Below are 6,171 nucleotides of genomic sequence, written 5' to 3'. Positions count from 1 at the left end.
AAGAAAAACTAACAGGTCTGTGAGAGCTGGAATTCTTACTGCTTGGTAGGTGATCAAATACTTATGTACTATTCAGCACTATTCAGTTTACTTTTCTATTGTAGATCAGTGTGAAAAGAACTACATTTCCCATAGCTACTGATGAACCACATGAATGTTTTAGATTTTCAGGATAAATAGAAATGGGATAGAGCTAAGCACAGGCAAAATCCTAGAGGAAAATGTGCTGCTTTACACCAGACACTGGGAGATGAATTCACCTTTCAGCAGGACAATAACCTAAAACACAAGGCCAAATCTACCCTGGAGTTGCTTACCAAGAAGACAGTGAACGTTTTTGACTTAAATCTGTTTGAAAATCTATGGCAAGACTTGAAAATGGTTGTCATGATTCCCAATATCTTGACAGAGCTTGACTAATTTTGAAAAGAATAAAGAACACAATCAGAGGTGCAGAGCTCGTAGAGACTTACCCAGAAACACTCACAGCTGTAATCTCAGCCAAAGAATGGATTCAGGGAGCGCAATACTGATGCAATACATTTGAGTTATTTCATTTTTATTAATCTTATTATGAAATGTAGCTTTTCTTCCAGTTTAACATGAGTATTTTGTGTAGATTGTTGACAATTAAAAAAAACATATTTAAATAAATTTGAATTCCATTTTGTAACACATAAAATGTCAAGGAATCCAAGGGGTCTTTATACTTTTTCAAAGCACTGTATAAACTGGGTAAAACAGTATGTAAACATTATTAAAGTGACCAGTGTTCAATGACTCCAGGGCAGCAGCCTATAAGGTGCTGGGTTGAGTAACCAGGTGGAAGCCGGCTAGTAACAGTGACTAAGGTTCAGGGCAGGGTACTGGGTGGAGGCCGGCTAGTAACAGTGACTAAGGTTCAGGGCAGGGTACTGGGTGGAGGCCGGCTAGTAACAGTGACTAAGGTTCAGGGCAGGGTACTGGGTGGAGGCCGGCTAGTAACAGTGACTAAGGTTCAGGGCAGGGTACTGGGTGGAGGCCGGCTAGTAACAGTGACTAAGGTTCAGAGCAGGGTACTGGGTGGAGGCCGGCTAGTAACAGTGACTAAGGTTCAGGGCAGGGTACTGGGTGGAGGCCGGCTAGTAACAGTGACTAAGGTTCAGGGCAGGGTACTGGGTGGAGGCCGGCTAGTAACAGTGACTAAGGTTCAGAGCAGGGTACTGGGTGGAGGCCGGCTAGTAACAGTGACTAAGGTTCAGGGCAGGGTACTGGGTGGAGGCCGGCTAGTAACAGTGACTAAGGTTCAGGGCAGGGTACTGGGTGGAGGCCGGCTAGTAACAGTGACTAAGGTTCAGAGCAGGGTACTGGGTGGAGGCCGGCTAGTAACAGTGACTAAGGTTCAGGGCAGGGTACTGGGTGGAGGCCGGCTAGTAACAGTGACTAAGGTTCAGGGCAGGGTACTGGGTGGAGGCCGGCTAGTAACAGTGACTAAGGTTCAGGGCAGGGTACTGGGTGGAGGCCGGCTAGTAACAGTGACTAAGGTTCAGGGCAGGGTACTGGGTGGAGGCCGGCTAGTAACAGTGACTAAGGTTCAGGGCAGGGTACTGGGTGGAGGCCGGCTAGTAACAGTGACTAAGGTTCAGGGCAGGGTACTGGGTGGAGGCCGGCTAGTAACAGTGACTAAGGTTCAGAGCAGGGTACTGGGTGGAGGCCGGCTAGTGGTGGCTGTTTAACAGTCTGATGGCCTTGAGATAGAAGCTGTTTTTCAGTCTCTCTGTCCCAGCTTTGATGCACCTGTACTGACCTCGCCTTCTGGATGATAGCGGGGTGAACCAGGGGACGTATCAGATATTAAACTGATAAGAACATAATTTGTTTTATTCTGGAAAAGTTTTATTAACAAATTTCTGTTAAATATATATATATATATATATTTTTTGCGTTGATGACGTATGCATTGAAGTCAAGTGGTTCAACATTCAAATGTATTTTATTGACAACAATGAACAGCTTGAACAAGGCGACGGTCGGTGGAAGTCTGGCGCCACCAAGTGGACACTTATTTTAGTTCCCTTGTGGCATCAACGCTTCCTGAGATATTATATAAAAGATAACATGTTATGTCAATATTAATTATTTCTCCAACCCCTATTTGCTAGATTATTATTCCAATTTAGCTGTAAATCTGGTATTAACTCAATAAGGATTTGTCTCGTTTCCGATTGGAGGGTGGATGTCCACGTCACTTTGGAACCTTCCAATATGTTACATTGTAACAGTGAAAAGTGTCTTTTCCCGACGTTGATCAACTCCCAGTCTATGTCACCATTCATTTTAAATAGCATCATCTTTGATATTTGTTGTAAAGTGTACAGAGCTCATTTTGGTGTAACCTTTACCGGATTTGACGTGTCTGAGAACGGCACCTTCCTCCCGAAAGCATTGCGGTATCGCTTCTCGGCCTTTTGGCTAAGATCAAGTGTAGTATCTGTTCTTATCAGTTTAATATCTGATACGTCCCCTATCTGGGGACCATATATTAAATTGATTTTTGGAATAGGGAGATGGAATAGGGGCTTGCTCCGTCCACTCCACGCATCGACCTGGTATTGCAGTACCTCCAGGAACGGTGCACCCCCTGCCGTTGTAAAGGAAAAGTAGACCAAGTTAACCGGACTGCTCTTTTATCAGAATCATGATGGAAATTGCGTTTAAGCAATTCTATGTCAATGATGCCTCAACAGTGGTGGTCAAGTCAGTCACCCAATTAATCAAAGAAAATTACATTTGTCACATGCCGAATACAATTTTACCGTCGCTACAATTTTTCATCGCTACTGTATTCAATACATAGACTGGTTTGCGCATTGTTTTGCAGACTTTCCATTGGCGTCGTGGCATGAAAAACAAGTGTCAAGTGTCGCTTTTTGCAATGTAAAATTCTAATAAACACAAACAAAGTTCCTCTTCCTTAATTCTTCTGCCCCCTGTATCTCTCACCAAACTAGAATGAGATTCACTTTCTATGATCTCTCTCTCTCTGCTCTGATAGACATGAGCCTGCAACTCTCATCTCTCCAGCGTTGCACTTCATCATGTTTCCTCTTATAGAATCACAGCCACGCGAAGGGTTCTGGAGGAGCTGCAGCACGCATGAGAAATTGAAATAAATGTGCCAAAGTTATAGAGTTACTGCTGTCTGTTCAGAAATAAATTTAATAATTCAGAATAGCCTTCTACACTATGACAACGCCTAAACTTCAGCCACAGAGGATAAATGGCTTATTTTTTTTAAAAATTGCCTAATGGCAGTGTAGCCCAATTACAAGGCATAGTCTACAGTCGGGGATGCGCGGTGAATATGTTAGTGAACAAACAGTATGCAGACAAAACTGGCCTTTCGCAAAATATTTAAAAATGCCTACAATCGCTGAAAAACACAGGTCGGAAAGAAAATGGCTCTTGCTAAAAAGAGAATAATCTAATTTGTCAGCTGTTACCAAAATATTTGATCAACTTCCAAATATGGTTTGTTTACCAAAGTAAAACAGGAGAGTGGCGTTTGGCAGGAGCGCATAGGCCATCACCAGCGAGTGAGATGCGCATCTTTGGGTGAATCAGTGAAACTGAAAGCAATTTCCTCCTCATATTGTAGCCTAATGTGTCTCCACACAACTAGACATTGGCTATCGATGGATTCAAGAAGAGGTCATTTTCATTGATCTCAGATTCTCAGCTTGTCATTTCTCTAATTTCTGATGTATTATGGTGCTTTGAAGATGACAGGGAACTCCGGAAAAAAACGAGGTCGAATCATGACGTCAGTGATCTTTAGGTCGGAAAGTCGGAGCGCTAGAAAGAGACCAGAGTTCCCCACTTCGAATTCCTAGTAGGATGACCTTCCAAGACGAATTTTCCCAGTCGGAGCTTGTTTTTTCCAGATTTCCCAGTTGTCTTGAACGCCTTGAAGTCGGTGATTTCCCAGCGCCGAGTTCCCAGTTGTTTTGAACGTGATATTAAAAAAGATTATACCAAAGTCTCCAGTCATGTAAAATGACGTAGAACTACATGAAATGTGTTCATAAAAGGCCAAACATTTCCCTGAACCTAGCGGTGTCTAGGGATATGATTCTCACTTTGGGTGTGAGATTCAGGTTCAGATTGTGGGTTCAGATTGTGGACTTCAGAAAACAGCAGAGGGAGCACCCCCCTATCCACATCGACAGGACAGCCGTGGAGAAGGTTTTAAGTTTTAAGTTCCTCGGCGTACACATCACAGACAAACTGAAATTGTCCACCCACACAGACAGTGTGGTGAAGAAGGCGCAACAGCGACCTCTTCAACCTCAGGAGACTGAAGAAATTCGTCCTGTCACCTACAACCCGCACAAACTTTTACAGATGCACAATTGAGAGCATCCTGTCGGGGGCTGCATAGCCGCCTGGTACGGCAACTGCTCCACCCACAACAGCAAGGCTCTCCAGAGGGTAGTGAGGTCTGCACAACGCATCACCGGGGGCAAACCACCTGCCCTCCAGGACACCAACAGCACCTGATGTCACAGTAAGGCCAAAAAGATCATCAAGGACAACAACCACTCGAGCCACTGCCTGTTCACCCCGCTATCATCCAGAAGGCGAGGTCAGTACAGGTGCATCAAAGCAGGGACCGAGAGACTGAAAAACAGCTTCTATCTCAAGGCCATCAGACTGTTAAACAGTCACCACTAGCCGGCCTCCACCCAGTACCCTGCTCTGAACCTTAGTCACTGTTACTAGCCGGCTTCCACCTGGTTACTCAACCCAGCACCTTATAGGCTGCTGCCCTGGAGTCATTGAACACTGGTCACTTTAATAATGTTTACATACTGTTTTACCCAGTTTATACAGTGCTTTGAAAAAGTATAAAAGACTCCTTGGATTTCTTTACATTTTATGTGTTACTGTAACAGGATTTTTCCAGACGAAGGAGAGCTGGACCAAAACGCAGCGTAGTTGAAGTTCATAGTTCTTTAATAAGAGAAACTATACGTGAACAAACTACAAAACAATAAATGTGAAAACCCGAAAACAGTCCCATGTGGCACAAACACTGACACAGGAGAGAACCACCCACAAAACACCCAAAGAATATGGCTGCCTAAATATGGTTCCCAATCAGAGACAACGATAAACACCTGCCTCTGATTGAGAACCACTTTAGGCAACCATAGACTTACCTAGACAACTAAACTGAACACAACCCCATAAATCTAATAAACCCCTAGACAAGACAAAACACAATAAATCCCCCATGTCACACCCTGGCCTAACCAAAATAATAAAGAAAACAAAGATAACTAAGGCCAGGGCGTGACAGTACCCCCCTCCCACAAAGGTGCGGACTCCCGGCCGAACACCTAAACCCATAGGGGAGGGTCTGGGTGGGCGTCTATCCACGGCTCTGGCGCGTGACGTGGACCCCACTCCAACATAGTCTTAGTCCGCTTTCTTAGCGTGCTTTGAGTGGCGACCCTCACCGCCGACCTTGGCCTCGTAACCCTAACAAAGGGCCCACCTGGACCGAGGGGTACCTCATTACCGAGGGGTAGCTCAGGACCGAGGGGTAGCTCAGGACCGAGGGGTAGCTCAGGACCGAGGGGTAGCTCAGGACCGAGGGGTAGCTCAGGACCCAGAGGTAGCTCAGGCTGGTTGACGGCTCTGGCAGCTTCTGGCAGATCCTGGCTGACTGGCGGCCCTGGAATATCCTGGCTGACTGGCGGCCCTGGAATATCCTGGCTGACTGGCGGCCCTGGAATATCCTGGCTGACTGGCGGCCCTGGAATATCCTGGCTGACTGGCGGCCCTGGAAGACTCCTGGCTCTGGACTGGCGGGAGACTCTGGCGGCTCTGGACGGGCGGGAGACTCTGGCGGCTCTGGACGGGCGGGAGACTCTGGCGGCTCTGGACGGGCGGGAGACTCTGGACGGGCGGGAGGCTCTGGACGGGCGGGAGACTCTGGCGGCTCTGGACGGGCGGGAGACTCTGGCGGCTCTGGACGGGCGGGAGACTCTGGCGGCTCTGGACGGGCGGGAGACTCTGGCGGCTCTGGACGGGCGGGAGACTCTGGACGGGCGGGAGCGGCTCTGGAGAGGAGGAGAGGCTCTGGCAGCGCTCTGGACAGGGAGAGGCGCTCTGTACGGGCGGGGC

The 6,171-nt window shown here is 47.1% G+C and overlaps 1 non-coding gene across 1 annotated transcript; it reads left to right on the top strand.

The window, feature by feature from the left end:
• The first annotated feature begins 2,431 nt into the window (after nt 1-2,431).
• On the top strand, nt 2,432-2,622 carry LOC112240225. Its single transcript, XR_002951990.1, has one exon. It is a non-coding gene; the product is annotated as a U2 spliceosomal RNA (small nuclear RNA).
• The last annotated feature ends 3,549 nt before the right edge of the window (nt 2,623-6,171 follow it).

This window comes from Oncorhynchus tshawytscha, linkage group LG19, assembly GCF_018296145.1.
Source record: "Oncorhynchus tshawytscha isolate Ot180627B linkage group LG19, Otsh_v2.0, whole genome shotgun sequence".
Classification (NCBI taxonomy): Eukaryota; Metazoa; Chordata; class Actinopteri; order Salmoniformes; family Salmonidae; genus Oncorhynchus; species Oncorhynchus tshawytscha.
Note: the sequence above shows the minus strand (reverse complement) of the source record. Positions and strands in the feature narration are given on the sequence as shown.